Genomic DNA, 13921 nt, shown 5'->3' with positions numbered 1-13921 from the left:
TAAGCAGGGTGCATCCCGTGAATGAAAATTTCAGAATGGGTTTTTTAAACAAAATAAAACAAAAGCAAATATTAATTCCTTCATTAGCAGAAGGAATTAGGGAGGAAGGACATATAATACCACCTATAATAGATTTCATTTTTAGATAGATTAACTGTCCACTCCGATATCATCAGCACTAGTTGCAAACCCATCAGCACAATATTTTTTCAAATGGCTTGCTGGGGAAACAGTTTTTGCCAGGTGAAATGCATCAGTGAAATGAATGGCACTAAATATTCAGCTGAGAAGAATTTGCCTAATATGAATATATAAGTAAATTATTATTTTAGTTCAACCATTTTCTTCCACATATACATGTAGTTGGATTGAGCAGATCTGTAGCTAAGACTGGGCTTTGGAGCCTTTTTCAAGTGACTGTCCACAGTCTCTGGAATCCAGAAAGGAGTTTAGCAACACAACCCAGTCCTGTCAGGAGAGGTTAGCCTCTAAAAAGAAGTCACTGAATTTCATACTTATGAAGTGCATCACCTCAGGCATTACATTAAAAAAGCCCAAAGAAAGATGTAACAGCAAAGCAAGGCATCTTTCTTTCACATTCACAACTTCCATGCTCTTTGCAGTGGGAATAACACTGAACCATGGCCAGGTTTGGCCAACAGGCTGCTACCTGTTGACTTTGCCCAAAGTGAAAGTGAATAAAGATGAAAATTTCAATAAGGTTATAAGAATTAAATATAAGTTAATATAGATGAGAAAAAGAGAAACTCAGATGCACCATGCTGAAGTCAATTTCCCTAGATGCAAAATGATAACAGGGCAGATGTGATTTGGTTATCTATGACCGGAGTTTTCTTAATGAATGGCATTATGAATCTGTGTTATCTCACATTTTTGTCTAAGTGGAGGAAGGCAACCTCCCAGCTGTCAGAGGAACTAAATAAAGTCTACAATTATTTGTTCTTATTATTCCCTTTCATTAGATGCCTTTGAGGGTCATAGTAAATCCATCCAAGCCAAGGTATCATATGAGATCCAAAAGCATCTCAGCTATCTTCTCATTAGCTATACCAAAGGCAAATAAGTAAATTTAAAACAGTTTCAGAAGGCAGCCATGTTCGTCTGTGGTAGAACAGCTAGATTCAACTCCAGCAGCACCCTAGAGACTGACTAGATTTTTGGGGTATAAGTTTCTGAGAGTCAAAGCTCCCCTTATCAGACACATGTTGAATGAAGAGAGACCTCCATGAATGGAGAGAGAGTCCTTATGTCCATCATGGCTGGTGAAGGCCGGAGGTGATAAGGTATGAGGCCCCCTGTTGGAAATTATTAATCTCTCCAACAGGGAGTTTTCCCAGGGAGACTAAAGATGGTGGTGGTACAACCATTCTTAAAGAAACCATCTTTGGATCCCTCAGATCCATCCAGTCTCGGATTTATCATTTCTGAGTAAGGTAGTTGAGAGAATGGTCACACAGCAATTGCAGGTATTCCCTGGATGACACATTAACCTTGGACCCTTTCCAACCCAGCTTCTGTCCTGGCCACGATCACAGACAAGCTCCATTGACAGCTGGATCAAGGTTGGCCAGTGCTTTTGGTGCTTTTAGACATCACTGCAGCATTTGACACAGTTGACTATGATATTTTGACCAATAACTTTGCCATTACCAGAGTGCAAGGAACAGCCTTAAATTGGTTGGCCTTATTCCTTATTCCTCCAGGGACAGCAGGTGGCATTGGGGAAGGGAGCATCCCAGTGGAATTCCCTTGTGTGTGGGGTGTCTCAAGGGGCAATCCTTTCCCTGATATAGTTTATCTATATGTGACCCTGGGACTATCGTAACTTGGGTACTGCATTTCCCCATTTCCAATCCTCTGATAGTTTGTACTGGTGGTCCCTGGCCCCAGGCGCATTCGGCTGAGTGCCACCAGAGCTAGGGCCTTCTCAGCTCTGACTCCCAGTTGGTGGAACTCATTCCTGGTGGACATCAGGTTCTGTGGGCCTATAAGACCAAAATGCTCTGCAGTGCCTTCCATTGAAGATGTCAGTCCTAAACTGCAAGATCCTGGCCCCTGTGTTCATACCCCTCCTATGAAAGCCAGCGTGGCGTGGTGATTAAGAACAGGTGGATTCTAATCTGGAGAACCAAGTTTGATTCCCCACTCTTCCATCTGAGTGGCAGAAGCTTATCTGGTGAATAAGATGTATTTCCATGCTCCGACATTCCTGCTGGGTGACCTTGGGCTAGTCACAGTTTTTGGGAACTCTCTCAGCTCCACCTACCTCACAAGGTATACGTTGTGGGGAAAGGAAGGGAAAGGAGCTTGTAAGCCACCTTGAGTCTCCTTACAGGAGAGAAAGGTGGGGTATAAATCCAAACTCTTCTTCTTCTTCTTCCTCTCCCACCCATTCATAAAATCTGGGGTGGGAGCAGAATTGTTATGGATAAGGTGTTTAAATCGCTATGTGGGTATTCGTTGTACATTGGAATGTTTTAATCTATTATTTTATTAATATGGAGCAACTGATTGTTTTAAACATGCGTGTTAGTCACCCTGAACCTGACTTTGGCCTGGGAGAGCGGGATATTGTTTTAAATAAAATAAAAATAAAATAGTGGAAATGCTGGAGGGCAGAAAATTAGCATCTGTAGTAACCTAGAGCATCCTGATGCAGTTTCATCTCTAAACTGCCTAAAGCAACTAATAAAGTACTGTGACAACCCACTTCATCTTTGCAAGGGCTGCCAAGTTATTTTGCTCTCCTCAATGGTTCTAACCACCTTCACACAATTCTGCCGCTTTAACTGTGACATCAAGATGCAATCATCATTCAAATGAATTCTAGCCCTTAACTCATCTTACAACACCTACAGGTGTTCTCTAAGAAAGGCAAAGTAACAGGAGAGCTCAATGAACCATTCTGTAACTAAGGCCGGTCCAAAACATTCTCTAAGCCGATAACTACCTAAAGAGAACGGAAGAAGTGCCCAACAATTATTCTGGCTCAGAGATAAGTGAGGTTGATAGAGACTTGGATGATATTTTGACACAACGTGTCTGTGTGGAAATCTTACCCATTTGAACTGCTGATAGGCACACCAATAAACTAAAGGAATGAAGAAGCTGCAAATTCCACTCTTCTCCTAGTGACAAAAGTGGAAAAGCTTGCCACACTAAAATTTGTGAATAGCAAGAGCAATTACTTGAAGGAAAGGGAACCAGGCCATTAACAGAGTTCTTTGTACTGTACTGACATGTACTGATGAATGTCTCACTTTGATAATAGTTGCTGGGACAGAATGTGATTGGGAATGCACATTTAGAGGCAAGTTCTTACACATTCTGGTCCAATTAGTTATGCATAATTATGCATGGCATGAACTAGATCAGAGCAAAAAAAAGCCACGTAGTACTGCATTGCCTCCCATTCCTTCCCCTCCCCATTTAAAGTGAGAGTAATGATAGGGCTTCATTTTATCTAATCTGGCATTGCTACAATTTTTCCAATGCTTTTTTCCCCAAATTTTCCAATTTAAATATATTCAATGCTCAGATTTTGAATGTGACCATCAGATATAAGCCAATCACCTGCTATTTTGAGTTGGCACTGAATGACTCAAACACCTGTGGAATAGAATTGCACTGGGGCTTTTTTCTTTCCCCCCCCACCCAAAACCGTGCATGTGCAAAGCACTGCTAATCCAAACAGACTAGCAGCCATTCACTATGGACTACTTTGATGAAGACTAGGGATGTCCAAACACCACCCAGTGGGTCTGACTAGTGTCCTGTTTGCCAGTTGCAAACAGAGTTCTGCTTTTTTGATGACTGATACAAACGTTTGTTAATTTGTTTGTGGGTGTTCACTAGGTTACTTCACAGTAATCCTTAGTAACCAAGTAGTACAACACAATTGGCTTTTTGCATAGTCACATTCTCACACAACTTGATTAAATTCTGTTGTCCCTGTATCCTTGCTGCACAACTGCACCACTGATGATACCATTCACAAATAATATCAGACATCAGTAACTGAAAATGAGCCAGGCTGGTGAGGCTGGACTAGGTCTGGTGAGGTGGGGTCGGGCAGGGCAGGGTGGTGGGGCAGGGGGCGGAGATGATTTTTGTGCCCCCAGGCACACACCCAGTGCAATGCGTACCCCCTCCCACTCCCTTGTAGCTCTACCATTGCTTCAGACATTAATTTTCTCTCAGGTAGGCCTCATGGGGTCATTTCCATATTTGCAAAATGTTTTCAGTCCCCCCCCCCATTTGTTCACAATCACCTCCTTGAAACAATTCCTAGCCACCATTTTGTGATTGTGCTATTTTATTTTTCTTCTACATGGATTCGATGTTTAAATAGTTCAATGCTTCATTCAGCAATTCACCACAGCATGTGTAATTGAAGCTTCAAAGAAAGAACCCTCCAATTTTTTTTGAAAACCCGCAGAACCTACAAAATAAACAGGCAAGACTGCTGGTGTGAGCTCAGAAAATGGCACCAAGGAGGAAGTCCAGTTACTGCGGAGAAACATGGGAAATGTTTTAAAGAGATACACACAGCAAGTGAAAACGCTGTGAAAACATTTCCACAATAGAATTGCTAAAGAAGAGGATGCAATTAAAATGTTTTCAGACTGCAAATAAAATAGAGTTTGGGAGTTGGAGGGGGAATTGTGGCTAGAGGAGTCCCTGCCTTAAAATGTTTTATTTTGGTTGTGTGGAAAGGGCCAGGGTTGTTTTGAGGATAAAATGGTGCACCGGAGAAAAGTATTAAAACAGGGGTGTCATCCCATCCCTGCGGCCCGGGGGCTGGATCTGGCTCCTTGCGATGACTTATCAAGCCCATGAATCAGCTGAAGCCATCTCCCTTCACTCCTGATTGAGAGTGAGGGGAAGGTTGCCTCAGCTTGCTCATGGGACTGATCGGCCCTCTCAAGGCAGCCACTCCTCCCTGCTACAGGCTCACCAATCCAGGCACCACCCAGTGCCATTTGGGGGCCAGCCAAGACAGCATTCCCCCCACCCTGGGGCCTGGTCCAGCCAAGTCATATTTATGTCATATCCAGCCCTCATAAAAAATTAGTTCAACACCTCTGGATTAAAATGTACTAAATAAATAACTGCATGCTTTCTGATAACTCATTTAACACCAAAAGTGGATGCTTATTAAATTGGGCCAAACCTAATTTAATAGTTTAACATTATTTCAAACACAACCTGTCCTGCAATTTTTTTAAAAAATGTTACTTTGTTGTTTTAAAGTCATTTCAAAATCCTAAAAGAAAGGGGCTAATTTTATAGCTTGTTTTTCATTCAAAGCCACCTGACTAAATGGAGTAAAGTGGGTCCCTCCCAAGGGAGTACCGCTTCTCTGTGATGCAGATAGCCTGCAGCTAACATGCAAGTAGGACAGAAGCAGAACTTGAAAATACTCAACCATACAGGCTAACCCTCTGAAAGACAAAGAAGAATGCCTGTTTGGTATGCAAAAACAGACTCCTCCTATCTAACTGTTCTAGCAGCCTTTCTTTTGTGTGTGAGTGTGAAACAACAACTTCTACATTAGCAGTTTGGTAGCAGAAAATAAGTACGGAAAGTATAGCAGTATCAATGTCATTAATATGTATTCATGGAAACTGAATGACCTTAAGCACTGACATTTCAAATACCACCCAAAGTAATACATTTATGTTACAGAGCATTATTTTATCACTGTTTTAACTATCCATAGGATGGGAAGTGGTAGGATTGTTTGTTTTTAAATCACAACTCTTCCATAGGCTTCCCACACAACCAACAATAGTTGCTCTTCCCAACTGCATCACCTAAGCATTCTCTTAAATGAAAATGATATCAAAATACAACTAACAAAGCTCAACACAGAATGTGTACAGAATTTCTTTTCCGGAGATGATCTAATAAAGCTCTTAAGTCTGAATACGTTTTTTAAGAATTGCCCTTTTCACAGCTGATAAAATACAAATTAATCCTTAGAGGGTTGAATGTGTGCCTATTTATTACTTTCAAGTGGGAAAGTAATGCAGCAATTAATATAGTCTGTTCCTCCATATGTGTTGTTCCGTTTCTCTCTTTTTCAACAATGTAGGTATACAGTAGTATTACTTCCTAGTTGTACCTGTCCAGAGATTCTCACATAAGATGAAGTTTTGCATGTGTACTCATTTTTAAAAAAGGTCTCCTCTAATTCTACCTACACTGATCTATGGAGGATGCTATTGCCATTAATCTCCACACTGTTTTTGACTCATCTGGAACGACAGGGGAACTATGTGAGGATGCTCTTTGCGGACTTTAGTTCCATGTTTAATACAATCCTACCACAAAGACTGGTGATCAAACTTCTGGATCTTGGACTCTCACATTCAATCTGTTTGTGGATTAGGGACTTCTTGTCTGGACGTTCCCAGAGGGTTAGACTGGGTAATCAGGTTTCCTCATTTCTTACTCTCAACATGGGAACGCCACAGGGTTGTGTGTTGAGTCCTTTACTATATACTCTTTATACATATGATTGTATCCCTGTCTATCATAGTAACACCATTATCAAATTTGCAGATGACACAACTGTGGTGGGGCTTATCTCTGGAGGGGATGAGTCCGTCTACTGGGGTGAGGTGGACCGGTTGCTCTTGTGGTGCAGGGAAAATAATCTGGTCCTTAATACTAACAAGACAAAGGAGCTTATAGTAGACTATAGAAGGAATAACTTATGAATTCAGCCCTTGGTTTTAAATGGGGATCGAGTAGTTTTAAGTTTCTGGCTGTTATGACTAAAAAGGACTTGATCTGGGGTGTTCAGACTGCTGTGGTGGTTAAGAAGGCCCAGCAGAGACTGTATTATCTGAGACTTTTAAAGATACTGCTGGTGACCTTCAACTGCTGTGCTATAGAGAGTGTTCTAACATACTGCATCTGTGCATGGTTTGCCAGTTGCACAGTGGCACATAGGAAGGTGCTCCAAAGGATGATCACTACTGCCCAGAGAATTATTGGCTGCCCTCTCCCCACTTTGGAAGAACTTTAGAATTCCCGCTACCTGAAGAAAGTTCAGAATATTCTGAAGGACCCGTCTCATCTGGCATACTCTCTTTTTGAAATGTTACCATCTGGCAGATGATATAGGATTATAAGAACAAGGACAAATAGGCTTAGAGACAGCTTCTATTCTAGAGCTGTGGCTATGCTGAATTCCATGGTTTCGTGCTGATGTGGTTGGGGCTGTGTGGGGGATGGTTGGAGGAAGGGGAATGTGAGGATGGGGTGTGAGGTCTGAAATAGTGTGCATCAGGGAATGCTTGTAATTTTCGTTGTGTGTGCACAATGGCAATAAATGATTATTGTTGTTGTAGCAACAACAACAACCTTTAGGGAGAAATGGAAAGTGTGACTGAAATCAATTTCTAACCCAAAGCCTCCAAACAGGCAGTGACTCTGCCAGAGCTGATGGTAGCATTTATCTACTTAGCAGGCTACTGGAAGCTTGCATGTTCCCCACCAAGGTTTTCTCCCCTGCCTATCATTTGTTCATGAACACAACGCTGCTCCTAGCAAGTTTGTTCTTGCAAAGGGTAATTTTGAATGCCATGAATACCAGGCCTTCATCGACAGATATGAGTGTCCAGAACTGCATTGCTCATGTGTTCCTGTGGACACCTCCACATCTCCCTGATATTGGAACAATGCCAACATTTCTCTGTTGTCCAATAGCTCTGTTTTATTATTTGATAATAAGCATCCGAACAGCAATCAAAATAATATGCAAATAAAAGTGTCTTTTAAAAGTGCATTGTTATCTATATCTAACTTTAAGGGTGTTTCCAACATATATTTTTTTAAAGAAAAGAGCTTGCCTTCCTAACCACAAATGTACAACCTATATTGAAATTTGATTATGCTTCCAAATTCTCTCCTACAGTCATAACATTCGTATGTGACACAGGAAAGGTATAGAGGAAATTCAAAGATATATTTTAGTTGGTGTATACATATGGAAATGGTTAAATCATTGGGTTTAGACTGGAGTAACTCTGCATAGGACTGCTCTACAAAAGTTAGACAGAGTTATAGCCTCCTAAGCGCATTGACTTCGATTGGTTTAGAAGTTTGTAACTCCACTTAGGATGCCACTTTAAGTCAAGAAATGGGTTACAGTGATCTATTAAAATATTTCCATCAGTTAAAGCAGTGCCCCTGATTCATTTGGCAGCATGTGTATATGTAATATCAATCTGTACCAATCCACAAATGGGGGCACTTGCCTTCTCTCACACTCAAAAAGAGTATTCTGAAATTTGTCTGCTATGACATTTTGAAAAGACAAACAAGGTTGCTTTTATCTATGCTTTTGCTCATGTAGAAATGTATGCAGAATTAAACTATTGATTAACCAATTAAAATTCATATGATCGTGACTTCTTTCCTTTTAATAGGTTTCCTAGAATAATATGAAGATTTAAAATTAGTTTTCAGTCTTTCACTTAGCGTGTAATAATTGCTCATTTCTAAAAGGCTTCCCCTTCTAACTCGTTTTCCCATTCTCACCACCACCGCACGCACGCACGCACGCACGCACGCGCGTACACACACATAGACACAGACAGATGTTTTAAAAGTTAACTCTTTGGAACCAGATGGTTTTTTTTGAAATCTTAGCCAAATGAGCTCAGGCGATCTGAGAAGAAAATATACTTCTGTCTTCCAACAAACAGCTCAATCCAGAGCCTTGGGCAGCCAGGGACAGCACCACTTTGGCAGCACCCTGCCACCTCCAGACGGTTTTCTGGCAGAGCAGGAAGGGTGAAAAACCCAAAAATGATCTCTGTCAGAAAACCCTGCATAGGGCTGAATGGACATATGCCACTCAAAAGAGTAGCATTAAATCCATGGGCCAGGCCACTTTGTACTTGTAGCCAATGGCTCTAGTTATACCTACATAATACCCTCGCTATGCTGCCAGGGCAACTTGGAGGACCACAGTGGCTGTCTGCTGGTGAATTTGCCCCTCCACCAGGGTAAATGCCCCAGGGAGGGCAAATCCATCTGCACAACCCTGCACCATTTCCAGGAGTCGCTTCAGCCCCCAATCCTCTGAATTGGGCGGTAAGAGTTGTGCTCTTGGAAATATAGGGTTTTATTTGCAGATAAAATAGGGTTTTTTTGCTAATCTTCTTCAGTTCATGTATATTTATATTTTTCCATTTATTTAGCATATATTTAGGTAGGTCAGATTATATTTTTTCCACATCAGCTAACTTTGAAGTGTGGATAAAAGTGACTGATGACACATTTTAATGCAGAAATACACAGTAATATTGTGTATGTGTGTACACACATATGTGCACAAACACATACATGTTCAAGCTTTCAGGTTGGTGGTTATTTCCACACTGTCCTGACTTTTTTTTCCAGTAGTACTTGGAGAAATGAAAAATGATACAATTTTATCTTTAAATAATGAACATACCAAATTACCATAAACCTTGGTCTTTAGGCAGATGGTAATGAGTAAGGTTCTTTTTGTGAAAAGAAAAAAAATCTTATTATTTTGAGGCTAGAATGTCTGTTTGATATTCTGCCTTTGTTTCCTGATCAGCAATGCCTATATAATTTCCTGCAACGCTCGTAGTTTATTTACAGCTGGGGCCGCTATATTTACTTTGGGTAAAAGAACACCTCAGTGGGAGTTGAGGATAGCAGCAGTTCTGCACTCAGGGTATTAAGGTTCTTCTTCTTTCCCATTTCAGCCCATGGAGCTCTTTTGACAGACAGCATGAAAAAAATCTGCATAAGGAAAAGTAACTGACAGCTGGGGTCAAACTCTCTCTGTTTAATGACACTGCCAGTTACACATTTTGAATTGTTTAAATATGAGTCTACAGCTTCAACAATCATCATCTCACTGGTTCCACTTTTCATACCCAACAGCCAGGAAACTGACACGTAATTACACACTTACTGATGGTATCGCCGGTGCCGATAATTAAAACTGCCACGGGAGGATTGCTATTGCTAGTCTACAGCTGGGATGTTGTCAAGAGGTAGAAACTCCAGCAGCTTTTAACACTATCTTCTTACAGGTGGACCATGGGCGCCAGTGTTGGAGTAATAGAAAGGCCTCAGCACATCATTCACAATGTCTCACACAAATGAAGAAAATCTATTAACAATCCAATAAGTGAAATACAAACACAATGACCTAAGGGTTAAACTGTCTGGGTGGACTTAGAACTCAGATCTGTTACATATTGTTCTTTTTACACTCCCTTCTCTTCCTGTATGTATTTACAGAAGAGATCGTGGTAGAAAAGGATTACAGCCGAATGATGCTCAACTATCACCTGATTTAGAGCATCACTTTTACTTGGAAAGGAAAAAAGACACAGAATCAGCTTTGTCTCTTGAAAGTATTAAAGAGTCTCAAATATTGATATTTAGTAGTAAACAATGTTTGAGTCAAAAGAGAAAGCAAGTCACATATTAAGAGGAGATATTGGCCTTCGCTTGGCGAATCTGCCAAACATTAGGGCAAAACAGATAGATGCAGTGAAGGCATGCTGAATCAAGACCCCCAACCCTGTTTAGAGCTTGGAATTTACTTGTCTTGCAGAGAAATCTTGACCAGAAGTATACCCTTTCAAATTCATAAAAGTCAACGGTGTAATTCTGCTTATGATGTCACTGTTAGCTTTGTCCATATAAGGGTATACCTTGCTTGATAACTTATAAGGGTACACATATTATTTTTAAAAAATTTCCATTATTTTTTTAAAAAACTTGGTTTGCTTTAGTTGAATTAGTTTTAAGAGCTATTTGTTTTAATTATTCAATTCTGTTGCATTTTCATCATTTTTAATGAAAAACATTTTATCGGGTGTACTTTCCCGATTTCCAATGGAAAGGGAGGGAATTCTCAGGGACTGTTGCCCTCACACTAGTAACCCTTTGACACACAGAGTTTTGCCTTTAAATCTTTAAAGTGTCTATAATATACAAGTTTAATTGATATTAACTGAAATGCTGCTTGGAACAATGGCTGAAATGACACTGCTTTTTCGAATTTCATGACCGATTAGACTATGTCTCAGAAAGAATTGCCTCATTTTCTCTGAAATATGAAAACAGGAAAAAGCCAATGGGCCCAAAATTGTTAAAAAGGAAGCTTTGGGTAAAAATGCAGCAAGTTATGCAAGAGGTAATAAAGCGAAGCAGACGTAGGCACTGTTGTTCATGCCAAATGCAGGAGGAACCGTGTTCACACCTGTCCCATTACTGTTCTGCTAAAATAGAATCATGGTAGCACACAGCACATGATTTCAGTTTTAAGAAATTTCACTTTTTTGGTGATCATCATAATAGGTGACCCCATCTAGACCCAGAGGCAGCGGACTTTTCAGTGGTGCAGGGAGCAGAGAAAAGCCTTAAAACCTCCCCAATACCAAAAAGCCCCATATGGCTGAAAGGACATACATCCAGAAAATGTAGCGTAAGTCCGAGACCTGGTGTGTTGCACTACTGGCCCTCAATACCTGAGAATGCCCCGGCCCAACCCTCCCATTCTAGTGTCTGTGCAGGATGCCAGTGTACCCCACTGTAGTGTGGACTTCTGGGTTCTATGGCAGTGGAATTGTGGGTTGGCCAGCCACAAGCCCTTTTTCCCCTCCCCTCTTTGGATGAGGCTGTGTCAGCCACAAGTATTTGAGGTTTTTCAAGCTTGCACTGTAAAATTTGATATGACCATTAAAGACAAGAAGTGGGTTTTTTTAACCTTTGACTGTGAGACTGCATTGTCTTGACCAGACATAATTCAGGGCTATTTACATGATTACTTAAACTTTGGCAATCAAGCCAGCTGTCACCCATGGCACCATGACTGAGTGAGTTGTGACTACTGACATCAAACACTGAAGTCAACAAGAACCAGCTTTTTTACACTTGACTGAACCAATGGCTTTTCGAGCAGTTGAGATTTAATGTCAAAGCACAATGCATGCTGCACACACATGTTTTTGTTTTTCCTACAGATAAGCAGTTTTCTTCCACTCATTTTTTTTATTGTTACACATTTTTTATCTGCGTTGCATTCGATCCTAATTCTGGCTAAACATGCTGAATTTTCAAAATTAATTTAGGGATCAGTTCATGAGTAGTTTGGAACAGCTTGTATTTCCAGAAGAAGAGTATTTCTTCCCTTCCACTTGCAAGGTTTCTTGCAATGTGGGAATTATTCAGAGATGTGATTCCTGTTGCTTATTTGCATTCTGAGGTGGTATATTTTGCTAAACTTGTAGACTAGGTATCAGATGAATTTAGGAATACTGGACTTTGGTAAATTCTAGTTTCTTCTGTGTGTCAGCATATTCAACTACGATGTGTGCTTATGTACTTTTCTGAATTACATATTATACTGTCTTGGCATGCAGACAAAATGGCCTCTTTCCTTTGTTCTACAAATCCTGTATGATAATTTATCAGACATGACTATTGTGTTGCTCCTGTTGAGAAGTCCATCGATGTTTAAAACAGCAAGAACATGGTTGAACTTCTTTTACTTGATGTTTTATAGCTCAGTGCTTTGCAGTTAGGCCAGTCTAATCCCACTAGTCATAGACTTTAGCTCCTCTGGGTAGCGCTGCATTGAAAAAACTAAAGAAAAAAATATATCCCTATTTTTGTGAAAAGTCACTGTCAGGTGATTCTATTATGCAAAATCTGTGATGTGCCTTATCCTACAACATACCTACAAATTCAAAATGGCTGAAATTTTGAAAATGGCTGGTTTTTTGACAGTAGTTTAGGGGTCTCCAATTTTATGTGCCTATGGGCACCTTTGAAATTCTGACACAGGGTTGTGGACACAAACACAAATGGGTGCAGCAAAAGGTGGAGCCACATACACCAACAGGAAGTCCAAATGCAGGGGAGAGAAGGAGTAATTTAAAAAGTGTGTGAGGGAATAAAACTGACATTACGGTGACAGCTGCCTAAGCAATGCTATGTTAATCTGCATGGCCAATCAGATCTCCAGTGGCCAATCAGAAGCCATACTAGGCAAGAGCTCACCTTGCCCCACCCACTTTCTAAAAACACTTGATGTGTGGCAAGTAGGATGTTGTGGACACCATAGCTCCCACAGACATCATGTTAGGGACCTCTGCAATAATTAATGCAACCTTCTCTCTGCTGCTCATCTGTATATTGTCTCAGTTAATATCTTCATTGCAACTGAGGAGTCAATAGTCATAGAGCATTTGTTACCAATGTAGGAAATGCCAGTTGTTCCTGTTGGATTGAACTGAATGGTAATGCGGCTACAAGGATCTTGAGCCAGTGTAATGCAAGCAGGTGCTGGGTAAACTTCCTCCCACAGCTGTGCCAGTGCTCTCAATTCCAACTGGCATGGCTCCTGCCACTCCACTCTTGGCCCACGTTTGATTAGATATGAGTATCTGTGCCAAGGTATGTAGGGTGGCCCCCATGATATGTACAAATGGTGGCTATCATGGGATTACCAAATCAATTTTCACTTGTGAATTCAACCGTTATTTGAACTTAGGTCTCTGGGGGTGACAGGCCAATGCACTAACACAGTGTGCTCCTTCAGCTCTGGCGTCTTTTGATAATGATATTGTACATGTCAAATAAGCTGTTGGCACTCAAAAACAAGGGAAGAGATTCACAGCCAAGACATGCAGTAGAAGCCAATTTGACTGGAAATGCAGCACTGTGTTAAAGCAAGCGCAACCAGCGCCACTGGTGACAGATTCAGAGCCATTCATAGATTTATTTCCTTTTTCTACAGCTTTCAACACACTAATGGCAGCCCTTGTCAGGGGAGTCTTCCTCTGAAACTGTTGGTAGGCATCCATTTCCATGTGCAGATGTCTCAGAT

The sequence above is a fragment of the Sphaerodactylus townsendi genome, linkage group LG08 (assembly GCF_021028975.2).
Source record: "Sphaerodactylus townsendi isolate TG3544 linkage group LG08, MPM_Stown_v2.3, whole genome shotgun sequence".
NCBI classification, from domain to species: Eukaryota; Metazoa; Chordata; class Lepidosauria; order Squamata; family Sphaerodactylidae; genus Sphaerodactylus; species Sphaerodactylus townsendi.
This window is presented reverse-complemented; position numbering follows the sequence as displayed.